At 44.2% G+C, this 12,500-nt stretch overlaps 1 protein-coding gene across 1 annotated transcript in view; it reads left to right on the forward strand.

Annotated features, from left to right (window-relative positions):
• slc17a8 (solute carrier family 17 member 8) overlaps positions 1–12,500 on the forward strand; it is a 51,983-nt gene that overhangs the window by 9,752 nt on the left and 29,731 nt on the right. The gene's annotated exons all lie outside the window — the stretch shown is intronic.

Genomic DNA, 12,500 nt, shown 5'->3' on the forward strand with positions numbered 1-12,500 from the left:
CGTGTGGAGGAGAGAAAACAGATACGATCTTTGTTCAAGCTCAGATGTAGTTTACATTTCCCACCGTACACGTGTGTGAAATGATTATAAAAAATGTGAAAAATAAAATGAGTGAATCCTTTATACCAGGGGTGTCCAAACTTTTTCATCGAGGGCCACATTTCTAAACACAGATGAAGCATCTAGAGCCGTAGACTGGTGCTCAGTACCGTGAATAATTGAAATATGTGCATGTTTAACAGTTTAACAGAATGAGCCATAAGTCCTCTACTTAAGCTAAGATCCTTAAAACCAAACACTAAATATTCAATATTCGCTTTATCAAGGTAGAATTTCAAAAAACTTGCAGTAAATAGTTAATTTTTAATTGATGTAAGTTCATTTGTGCCAAGTCACCTGGAAGTCTGAGGGTCAAGAAAAATTTGTCCGAGGGCCACATTTGGCCCACGGGTCGTAGTTTGGACCTGCCTGACTTATATCCTCTGAATCAGTCAAATATAGATTATGATTGATTTTGTGTGTGAAAGTTGAAGAGACAGAACAGTTACACCAAATAAACCACTGCACCTTTTATTTATACACAAGTCAAGTAAAGATCAAAACTCCACCATCCATTGTGCAATAATAATAATAAGGTGACATCTTAGTTATGAAATACTTCAAAATGTGTGGTGTTAAATTTGCATTGAATTGCATGAATTCTGCAGATTGCATCATAAATTTCATTATTGATGATGATGATGATGATGATGATGATGATGATGATGATGATGATGATGATGCTCTGTGCTCAGGTAAATCCTCTTGTGCGTAAGTTTGGTTCTTGTACAAATGATGTAAAGTTGTTATTGTTTAAATCTTTTTGCTCACTGACGTACAGCTCACCTCTGGACTCATTATAAAAAAGTCAGTTTGTAAAGACTGCAGGTGTTTACAGTGACGCTTTACGGAGTTTTTGAGGAGCCATGTTTGAAATGTTTGTTACTGCACAAGTGAAAACTCTACAAGCTGCACTAAGAATTCTACTGTACAGTTTTATCTGCAGACTGAACAAATCAGACAATGAAATAATAATGTGACTCACAAATCTGAGATTCAGTGAGATAAGATCAGTCCAGTATGTGGTCGTCTTTTAAAAACATAAATATTTATTGTTTTGTGTCACTGTCCTTGTCTGTTTTTAAAATGGACCATGAGTCCGGAATAAAGGTGATGATGATGATGATGATGATGATGATGATGATGATGAGGAGGAGGAGGAAGGAGGAGGAGGAACAGAATCACAAAGACCTGCTGTATCACATTTGATACAAACAATTTTAACACGATTTTTCTACAAAATGACAATAAAAATATGAAGATTTCATAGATTAATCTAACAAAATAAATGTTCATATGGGAGAATCACTAACAATATTTATTTTTTCACTAACCTTTTCAAAATTTACAAAGTTGTTTGTTCAAAAACAGAGAAAGTCACACCCACCGATGCGGCGGTTTTAAAAATGTCTCTTCTGAGTTTGTTATTTACTGAAAACCGTGGACAGTCCACCAGGGGGCAGCAGACAAATATTTTATTATATACAACAGGTTTTTCAAGAAAAATATTGATGATGTGGTTGGGCAGAAGTCTCAGAGTGTCGTGTATCAAATATGAAACAAATGACTTTATAGGGTTAAGAGGAAAAAGTCAAATATTCACCTCCACAAAATATCGTAATAAATATTGTAAAGTGAGATTTGGATATTGTTACATCCCTAATACACGCATCAAGAATGTTGGACTTCAGGTCATCGTGCAATTCACACTGGGAAGGATCCTCTGAAAAAATGAACATCAAACCTCCATGTTCAGAATTATTCCATCCTGTGGATTCAGAAAGACCCAAATAATTCTAACTGGAACTGGTGCTGATTCTGACTCTGTTTCCCTCCGGAGGTCGAGGTCGAGTTGTTCAGAAGTGACACCGAGGATGAAGAATTGAATGGATTTAGTGATTTGGAGTGAGATGGAGAGTTTGTTAAACTTGTTCTGTTCTGTTGTTTATGTTATAGTTTAACTGAAGAACTGTTCATATGTGACATTAACGTTTTGACGCCTATTCAGTCTGTTGTTCTCTGTTCTGTTGTTATTATTATAACTTGACTTTCAAGATGAAATGTCGGTTCCTGGTTTCTCATTTTATAAAATACAATTTCCCCAAAAAGTGCGACTTATAGTCCGGTGTGCTTTTATAGTCCAGAAAATATGGTATATTGATTAGACGAGTAAATGTTTCACTTGACTTTCACGTGGGACCCTGGGTTTAAATCCCCCTCCTAGGGTGTGGATAATCTAATATACGTATAATGTGTCTCTGTGTATATGTTACAGCAGAGGTGGGACGTGCGAGTCGTGACTTGGACTTGAGTCAGACTTTAGTCATTATTTTTAGCACTTGGGACTTGACTTGATCAAATGGACTAAGACTTGGGGACTCGACTCAGACTTGAAGGTCAGTGACTCGGGACTTGACTCGGACTTGAGGCCTGTGACTTGAGAAGACAAAAAAAATATATGTTTTTAGAAAATACTTTTCTCTTTACAGTTGATAAATTTTACAGGAACAAACTGGAACATGTTTCTCCCGCTTCTGTTTGTTACTTTGGATGAAACTGAAGTACTGTGATACTCAAATGTACTACAGTAGTATATACAGTAATATACAGTCAATTTAAAGTACAATACAGTAAAACAGGTTGAACTACACAGAACATGATCCTTCCACTTCAAGTTAAAATTACTCAAAAAGAAAAACATGTTACAGCAACTTGACATAATTAAATTAGTACGACTATTTTTAAAACTTTGACTTTGCACAACTTAAGACCTGATGTAGTCCTGGTTTAGTCTTAGATCAGTCCTGGTTTAGACCTGGTTCAGTCCTGGTTTAGACCTGGTTCAGTCCTGGTTTAGTCCTGGTTCAGACCTGGTTTAGTCCTAGTTTAAACCTGGTTTAGTCCTGGTTTAGTCTTGGTTTAGACCTCTGATGTAGTCCTGGTTTAGATCTGATGTAGTCCTAGTTTAGTCTTAGTTTAGTCCTGGTTTAGACCTGATGTAGTCCTGGTTTAGACTTAGTTTAGTCCAGGTTCAGATCTGGTTTAGTCCTGTTTTTTGTTATAATTCGGTTACTGATATAGTCCTGGTTTAGACCTGATGTAGTTTAGTCCTGGTTTAGTCCTGATTTAGACCTGGTGTAGACCTGGTGTTGTCTTAGTTTAGTCCTGGTTTAGACCTGATGTAGACCTGATGTAGTCTTAGCCTAGTCCTAGTTTAGTCCTGATATTGTCCTATTTTAATCCTAGTTTCGACCTGGTTTAGTCCTGGTTTAGTCCTGGTTTGGATCAGGTTGGTCAAAAATAGTGCACACAGTCTGAAAACTGCCTCTGTCCCGGTTAAATCATGTTTTATTTCAGTTTTAATGTGAGTTTGAGGTGTGGTCTGTGTTTTCTGTCGCTGTCGTTTCGTTGACCGTTGTGTGATCTTAATTAAAAGTGCCGTGTGACTCTGGGTGCACACACAGATCCTGCAGATAACTCAAAATTTGATTCTTCACAAACACGAGTCGCACGAGATCTGATTTGAAGAGATAAATTCAGTTTTAATATCTGGGACATTTTTTTTTTTTTATCACGTTTATGTTTCGCGATTTGCTTTGAGGGAATTTCAGTTTAAAATGCCTTTGTTTTTCAAAATAAAACCAAAAATAATAAGAAAAAAAAAAACTATTTTCTTCCATTATTTGTCTCCAAAACCAAAATGAAAAAAATTATAACGATTTGTTTTTTCAGTTTTCAATTTTGTGTTTATACGAATAATGGAAAAAAACGGATTATGGTCTAAACCAGGACTAAACCAGGACTGAACCAGGACTGAAACCAGGACTGAACCAGGACTAAACCAGGACTGAACCAGGACTAAACCAGGACTAAAACAGGACTGAACCAGGTCTAAACTAGGACTGAACCAGGACTAAAACAGGACTACACCAGGTCTAAACCAGGTCTAAACCAGAACTGAACCAGGACTGAACCAGGACTGAACCAGGACTAAACCAGGACTGAACCAGGTCTAAACTAGGACTGAGGTCTAAACAGGACTGAACCAGGACAGAAACAGGACTGAACCAGGACTGGACCAGGACTAAACCAGGTCTAAACCAGAACTGAAACAGGACTGAACCAGGACTGAACCAGGACTAAAACAGGACTGAACCAGGACTGAACCAGGTCTAAACCAGGACTGAACCAGGACAGAAACAGGACTGAACCAGGACTGGACCAGGTCTAAACCAGGACTGAACCAGGACTGGACCAGGTCTAAACTAGGACTGAACCAGGACTAAAAACAGGACTACACCAGGTCTAAACCAGGTCTAAACCAGGACTGAACCAGGACCCAGACCTGCTTTTTTGAGATGCCTATGAAAGTCGAGGCATTCGTGCCTTCTTTACTTTGCAACTGGTGTTTTTAGACCAGGTGAGTTCATGATCTGGACTCCCAGGTCAGGACTGTCGTGGTGTGAGATGAAACCACAGCCCCGGAGTTAGAATATTTCCAGTGGCTCAATAAACTCTCTGATGATGCGTTTGTTGCAGATGCACATGTGTCTTGGTTGTCGTGTGGATATAGTGTGTGTAGAGTGTCGGTGGGTCAGGTCAGGTCAGAGTCCTGCACCGGGTCAGGTCAGAGTCCTGCCCGGTCGGGTCAGAGTCCTGCGCCGGGTCGGGTCAGTCCTGGTCGGGTCAGAGTCCTGCACCGGGTCGGGTCAGAGTCCTGCACCGGGTCGGGTCAGAGTCCTGCACCGGTCGGGTCAGAGTCCTGCACCGGGTCAGGTCAGAGTCCTGCACCGGTCAGGTCAGAGTCCTGCACCGGGTCGGTCAGAGTCCTGCACCGGGTCGGGTCAGAGTCCTGCACCAGGTCAGGTCAGAGTCCTGCACCAGGTCGGTCAGTCAGAGTCCGCACCGGTCGGGTCAGAGTCCCGCACCGGGTCGGGTACCCACGAACTTAAAAGAGAGAACCCTGAGCACGCGGAGCAGGTGTCCACAGAGCACAGAGTTAGTCCTGGGTTAGTCCTGGGGTTAGTCCTGGGTTAGTCCTGGGTTAGTCCTGGGTTAGTCCTGGGTTAGTCCTGGGTTAGTCCTGGGTTAGTCCTGGGGTTAGTCCTGGGTTAGTCCTGGGTTAGTCCTGGGTTAGTCCTGGGTTAGTCCTGGGTTAGTCCTGGGTTAGTCCTGGGTTAGTCCTGGTTAGTCCTGGGTTAGTCCTGGGTTAGTCCTGGGTTAGTCCTGGGTTAGTCCTGGGTTAGTCCTGGGTTAGTCCTGGGTTAGTCCTGGGTTAGTCCTGGGTTAGTCCTGGGTTAGTCCTGGGTTAGTCCTGGGTTAGTCCTGGGTTAGTCCTGGGTTAGTCCTGGGTTAGTCCTGGGTTAGTCCTGGGTTAGTCCTGGGGTTAGTCCTGGGTTAGTCCTGGGTTAGTCCTGGGGTTAGTCCTGGGTTAGTCCTGGGGTTAGTCCTGGGTTAGTCCTGGGTTAGTCCTGGGTTAGTCCTGGGTTAGTCCTGGGTTAGTCCTGGGTTAGTCCTGGGGGGGTTAGTCCTGGGTTAGTCCTGGGTTAGTCCTGGGTTAGTTGGGTTAGTCCTGGGTTAGTTAGTCCTGGGGTTAGTCCTGGGTTAGTCCTGGGTTAGTCCTGGGTTAGTCCTGGGTTAGTCCTGGGTTAGTCCTGGGTTAGTCCTGGGGTTAGTCCTGGGTTAGTCCTGGGTTAGTCCTGGGTTAGTCCTGGGGTTAGTCCTGGGTTAGTCCTGGGGTTAGTCCTGGTTAGTCCTGGTTAGTCCTGGGGTTAGTCCTGGGTTAGTCCTGGGGTTAGTCCTGGGTTAGTCCTGGGGTTAGTCCTGGGTTAGTCCTAGGTTAGTCCTGGGGTTAGTCCTGGGTTAGTCCTGGGGTTAGTCCTGGGTTAGTCCTGGGTTAGTCCTGGGTTAGTTAAGTCCTGGGTTAGTCCTGGGTTAGTCCTGGGTTAGTCCTGGGTTAGTCCTGGGTTAGTCCTGGGTTAGTCCTGGGGTTAGTCCTGGGTTAGTCCTGGGTTAGTCCTGGGTTAGTCCTGGGTTAGTCCTGGGTTAGTCCTGGGTTAGTCCTGGGTTAGTCCTGGGTTAGTCCTGGGTTAGTCCTGGGTTAGTCCTGGGGTTAGTCCTGGGTTAGTCCTGGGTTAGTCCTGGGGTTAGTCCTGGGTTAGTCCTGGGTTAGTCCTGGGTTAGTCCTGAGTCCTGGGTTAGTCCTGGGTTAGTCCTGGGTTAGTCCTGGGTTAGTCCTGGGTTAGTCCTGGTTAGTCCTGGGTTAGTCCTGAGTCCTGGGGTTAGTCCCTGGGTTAGTCCTGGGTTAGTCCTGGGTTAGTCCTGGGTTAGTCCTGGGGTTAGTCCTGGGTTAGTCCCTGGGTTAGTTAGTCCTGGGTTAGTCCTGGGTTAGTCCTGGGTTAGTCCTGGGTTAGTCCTAGTCCTGGGTTAGTCCTGGGTTAGTCCTGGGTTAGTCCTAGTCCTGGGTTAGTCCTGAGTCCTGGGTTAGTCCTGGGTTAGTCCTAGTCCTGGGTTAGTAGTCCTGGGGTTAGTCCTGAGTTAGTCCTGGGTTAGTCCTGGGTTAGTCCTGGGTTAGTCCTGGGGTTAGTCCTGGGTTAGTCCTGGGGTTAGTCCTGGGTTAGTCCTGGGTTAGTCCTGGGTTAGTCCTGGGTTAGTCCTGGGTTAGTCCTGGGTTAGTCCTGGGTTAGTCCTGGGGTTAGTCCTGGGGTTAGTCCTGGGTTAGTCCTGGGTTAGTCCTGGGTTAGTCCTGGGTTAGTCCTGGGTTAGTCCTGGTTAGTCCTGGGTTAGTCCTGGGGTTAGTCCTGGTTAGTCCTGGGGTTAGTCCTGCCTGGGTTAGTCCTGGGTTAGTCCTGGGTTAGTCCTGGTTAGTCCTGGGTTAGTCCTGGGTTAGTCCTGGGTTAGTCCTGGGGTTAGTCCTGGGTTAGTCCTGGTTAGTCCTGGGTTAGTCCTGGGTTAGTCCTGGGTTAGTCCTGGGTTAGTCCTGGGTTAGTCCTGGTTAGTCCTGGAGTCCTGGGTTAGTCCTGGGTTAGTCCTGGGGTTAGTCCTGGTTAGTCCTGGGTTAGTAGTCCTGGGTTAGTCCTGGGTTAGTCCTGGGGTTAGTCCTGGGTTAGTCCTGGGATTAGTCCTGAGTTAGTCCTGGGTTAGTCCTGGGTTAGTCCTGGGTTAGTCCTGGGTTAGTCCTAGGGGTTAGTCCTGGGTTAGTCCTGGGGTTAGTCCTGGGTTAGTCCTGGGGTTAGTCCTGGTTAGTCCTGGTTAGTCCTGGGTTAGTCCTGGGTTAGTCCTGGGTTAGTCCTGGGTTATCACGGTCATGGGCGGTCATGGGTGGAATGTAAACAGGTCCAGAAGGGTGCGGGGTCTCTAAAAATGGACCCGTGCAGGACTCTGGGTTGGGTCATGTTGGTCACGTGCGGCTCCACCGTGGTCATTTTTGAAGGTAATTAAAGCAGGACAATCTCCACTGCATCTGCACTGACAGAGGAGAAGGGGCACTGGGTTCCCTGCGAAAATCCACAATCATCTGTGTTTTCTTCACATTGATGCACAGATTGTCAGCTGGAGGCCTGGTGCAAAACAGACCTCCCTTCTGTAGTTGGACTCATCGCTGCGTCATCAGCAAACTTCACTGTATGATTGGATGGATAGTGAGCGACAGAGTCATAAGCAGCAGTCATGAGCAGCGTGTACAGTATGGGAACCTGTCGTCCCTCTCTCTTGGTCTTAAAGGTTGTATAGAGGATTTTCCAAGGAACGAGAAATCAAGCGACTGTTTGTCCTTTTTCAAATGTTGCGCATGCGTGAAACCACCTCCCCTCCCCCACAGCTCCTACGTAGAAACGCCTCCTCCCTCCTCCTCCTTACGCCAGAAACAGGTTTGTTTTACAGCCGGTGCGCTGCACATGACTTGTAAACAACTAACTACAGTGTTGGTTAGGCAAGACGGAGAAGTGAGGAGCGGGGGGAGCGGGTGCGCGGACATTTCGTGCGCTGACGAGAAGTGAGGAACAGGGAGAAGAGAGAGGAGAGAGGAGAGAGGAGAGGAGAGGGGAGCGGTGCGTGGAGATTCCGTGAGGAGCAGGGAGAAGAGCGGAACGGGCAGAGAAGGGCGCGGAGATTCCGAATGAACTAGCTACTACTACAACACGCAGCAGCAAGCGGACTCTTTCTTTCTTTGCCTTGAAAATTACGTTTTCAGACATAGGATATCGCTTTCGTGTCCTGAAAAACGTTTGACTAACTCTTGGAAATAAAGTACGTTTTCATAATAAGCAGAAGTTTCCTGTCCAGGAGTAATTTGGCGACCAGTGCGTCAGTCTTTAGACCCTGCGTCTGCTTCAGTCGCGCCATCGCTGGAATGAATCTTCAAGAATCACCTTAGTTTGGCTTCGCTGCTTTTCCCCTTGTCTTCTTCTTTCAGCGGCCTCAAAAACGGACTTTCTTTTGCGGCGAACTGCTCCTGGATTCTTGTCGCCATTGCAACAAACTTTGTGTGAACTGCGAGGAAGATATAGGTCAAAAAAAGCCGCTAAGAACTGTTGCGTTGGTGGAGTAAACAGCGTCTGTGCGTCTTGCGTCTGTGGACTGCGTGACAGTCGTACGTAAACCACGTACCGGCGGCGCAGGCAAGTCAGTTACACTAGAAACGTAGGGAGTTTGATTGACAGCCTGTCAGCTCACAGATAACGAGGCAGTGTCGTTATCTATTGGCAAATGTTTAGCCCCACCACGTCCAGAGTTGATGAATTTTTATTCTCTTTTTTTTGGTCATCATAATTACAAGGCGACTGCATCTATAATCTATCACTGACAATTTGAAACAAAACAAAAAAATCCTCCATACAACCTTTAAAACGTTCATATTAACCCGCTCTACATGATCCTGGGGTTTTTATTTCATTATTTTATCCATCTTTAATCATAATATAGAACTCAGCTCCAAATTCGCTCCCATATCCACCAGCCTCAGTGAGCTTCATTTGACTGGAGCAGAGTCGTGTTCTTTTTACAGTGTGTGGGAGCGATGCATCTGGACCTGTGCTACCTGATATCTGCCCTTTGACCTTTGAGTCCAGTGTCCTCTGTGCCCTCTGTAGAAAAGATCTGGTGTGTGTGTGTTACATAACGCGTCGGCTCTGTGTCTGCGTGAGCGACGGCTCATGAACAATTCAACGGAAAGTGGAAAAAACAATTTGTCGTGTTCATTTAATTTAAAGCTCCTAAATCACACAAAACTGACTCTTGTCACGATTAATCCATGTTCCTCATCACAAACAAACCTGGAGTTGTGTTTTTCATTCACATGTTTGAGTAAAACTTTAATCAGTCTGTCTCCATCTCTAAACCTCAAGATGCTCTGCTCCACCTTGTGATGTCATGAAGTGGTAGTTTTCACGTGAACAGCTCCTTTTCTTTTTACTTCAGTAGAGTTTGGCATTTCCAGAAAAGCTGAAATGATCCAAATGATTCTAGTGAAGATGTGTGGAGTTTAAAAATACAACGGAGCACTTGCCTGTGTTACCACATGACATCACAAGGTGGAACAGAGTGTTTTCTTTTTCTCTTTGCAAGAAGAACTCAGCCTAAATGTGCAGGTTTGTGTGTTAAACTCCAGGTCTGTTTGTGATGAGGAAACTACATTAGAACTAAGTGTGCAAAAATATTAAAATACTGATATATAATTTAATGTGATGATACAGTATCGATATCGTGGACTGCTGTATCGATATAGTCCTGCAGTCCTGCACCAGGTCGGGCCAGAGTCCGGCACCAGATTCTTGATGCATGTTTACACGCATCAAGAATTTCGGACTTCCGGTCATTGCACAATCCGTACTGGGAAGGATCCTCAGAAAACGTGAGCATCAAACCTCCATGTTTGATTTCCCAGGGGGATGTGTTTATTGTCAAAGTCGATCTTTTTGAGTCTGAGTAACTTTTCTGAGGGTCCGTCACCTGCTTGTTTCCATGGAGATGTCACGGTTTTGCCTGAAATGTTTGACAATATGGCATTAAACTTGTCTATATTTATGGGGACGAGCAGGAGATGCCAACAGGCCAAGTTACAGATCAGATCAGCGCAGAGGCGACTCACACACAGCACAAATGTGGGCCTCTGTTCTTCAAGGTATTTTTAGCAATAAAATAACAGCTTTGACGATAAATTGGAAAAATAAAATTAGCACAAATATACTGTATTTTTATTTGATTCCTGATATTTTGTAGCCAGGCTGGTGCCGCCTGGTCTTTGTCCAGTGACTAGATCAGGAATCAGAATACACTAGATGGTTTACAAGAACCCCAGAAGTGTGAGTCTGGGCACCAGCCAATCAGAGAAGAGACAGACATTCTGTATTTTTTAGGATTTAAAGCCAGAACAAAGAGAATGTTTGGTGAATTTTATGGGGAAAGACGTTATTGCTCGTGATGGTGAGATGAAGCCTCATGAGGCATTGAGATTGAGAAAGGTTCATTTCTCAAAGCTTCATGTGCGCATGACACCACCTACTGGCCAAGTGTGTAATCACAAACAGCTGTATCGCAGCTGAGGCATTGAAATTTTGTCTGTTATGTCTGTTGGGAATGACTATGAGTTACAAAAAATTTATGACCAAATAATTTCTCTACATATATGATCACATATGTGTATAATCCATTTTTCATGTATTCTGTGTGAATAAATTTTCGCAAAATAATAATATCATAATATGGCAGGTGAAGCTGTTTTTCTGAAAATGGCAGAGGTGTACCGTATTTTCCGGGCTATTAGATGTGCTCTTAAGCCTCCAACCCCATCAAAAAACGGCCGCACGCCGCAATCCAGAGCGCCCTATACATGAATCCACTCAGGTGTCCCAGCACGACTTCAGTAAACTACAAAGCCGCACCACACGCAGAACACACAAACACACACGGAGCAGACAGCGACCGCACAGTGAACGGTGGAACGAACCCGAAAAAATTAGTGCAATGTGCCACTTCTAGACACAACTGAACAACTGAGTCACTGCGAACACGTCGACAATCCGTTGGTCCCAGACACACACCCTCCCTACACGCCACAACTGAACAAAGCCCAGAGTCACCGTGAACGAACAAACAAACAAAACCACTCACCCATCACACTGTTGGGTTTCCTTTAAAGTCCCACGCGGTTTATTTGTGAAAAAAGTTCAAAAATAGACCATTTAATGACAGTGCATCTTATAATCCAGAGCCACTAATAGTGCAGAAAATACAGTAATCAGGCAGAGGACAGTGAAAATGCTTGTGGAAGTAGGAAAAGGGCACAGGTTACGTTTGTGTTACTTGGACATTGATGTACAGGACAGGGGAAATTTTATTCATTTTTATTCAGAAACAAGAGCGTCTCAACAGTTTTTGGTTTTAAACAATTTCTTTTTTTTTTTTTTTTGACACAACCTCTCCGGTCTTGGAGAGACTATAAACTCTATCCAAACTCTCCCAACTCTCACCTGACCGCAGCTCTCCTTCAGACACCCACATTTTGGATGGAGCCTGAGGGTTTATATCGCTCACGGCAAAATCATCACGTGGTAGAGCCGGCAGCAAGGCTTCGGACGTCATCGTGTTTGACTCCTTCACGTGTTTCGCAGAAACACCCCCTTCATTACTCGATACACTCTTCGAAGCCTCGGCACGTCTCGTAACGTAACTAGTTATTGTCCTTCTTCCTGTGAGATTTGGCGCATTACAGACGTCACAACCAAACAGCAGCGATTGGTTAAATAAAAAAAGTACCTGCCTACTGTCGAGCGAACGAGTCCTAATGCTGCGAGGTCACACGGTTTCCACCAAGTGAAACAGGCTGATGAATCAGACTGGATATTTTGAGGAAAACAGCAAAACCTGCAGATAGGTGGTAATCAGTAAAAGTGTAAAAGTAGTAGTAAACTTGTGTATAAATTAGTTTTGTAATAAGTTTATGGATTTTGTTTGTGTATTTGTTTATTTGAGCCAATATTACGCTTTTTCTCTGTTGTGTTTCATTCACACGTTTAACACAAAAAACTGTATATTTAGACTGAGTTCCTCTCTCAAACGGAAAGAAGAACTCAGTGATGTCATGTGGTGATACAGGAAGTGCTCCATTGTGTTTTTAAACTTCATACATCTTCACTAGAATCATTTGGATGATTTCAGACCTGGAATTGCTGATCTTGGAGATGTAGGCCGACTAATAATAAAGAGTTACTCAAACGTGAATGAAACAAAACACAACTCCAGCTTTGTTTTTGAGGAGGAAACAACATTAGAACATAGATTAAAATTCACAAGAGTCATTTTTACATAATACAGAACTTTAAAACAGTGTCTGACCTGTACTGACCTCTGTCCATTTGAGAAGTTTCACATGAACTCATCAGTTAAAAAAAAATTTCATGAAC

Source organism: Boleophthalmus pectinirostris, unplaced genomic scaffold (assembly GCF_026225935.1).
Source record: "Boleophthalmus pectinirostris isolate CB_2022bp ecotype Guang Dong unplaced genomic scaffold, ASM2622593v1 HiC_scaffold_2, whole genome shotgun sequence".
Lineage (NCBI taxonomy): Eukaryota > Metazoa > Chordata > Actinopteri > Gobiiformes > Gobiidae > Boleophthalmus > Boleophthalmus pectinirostris.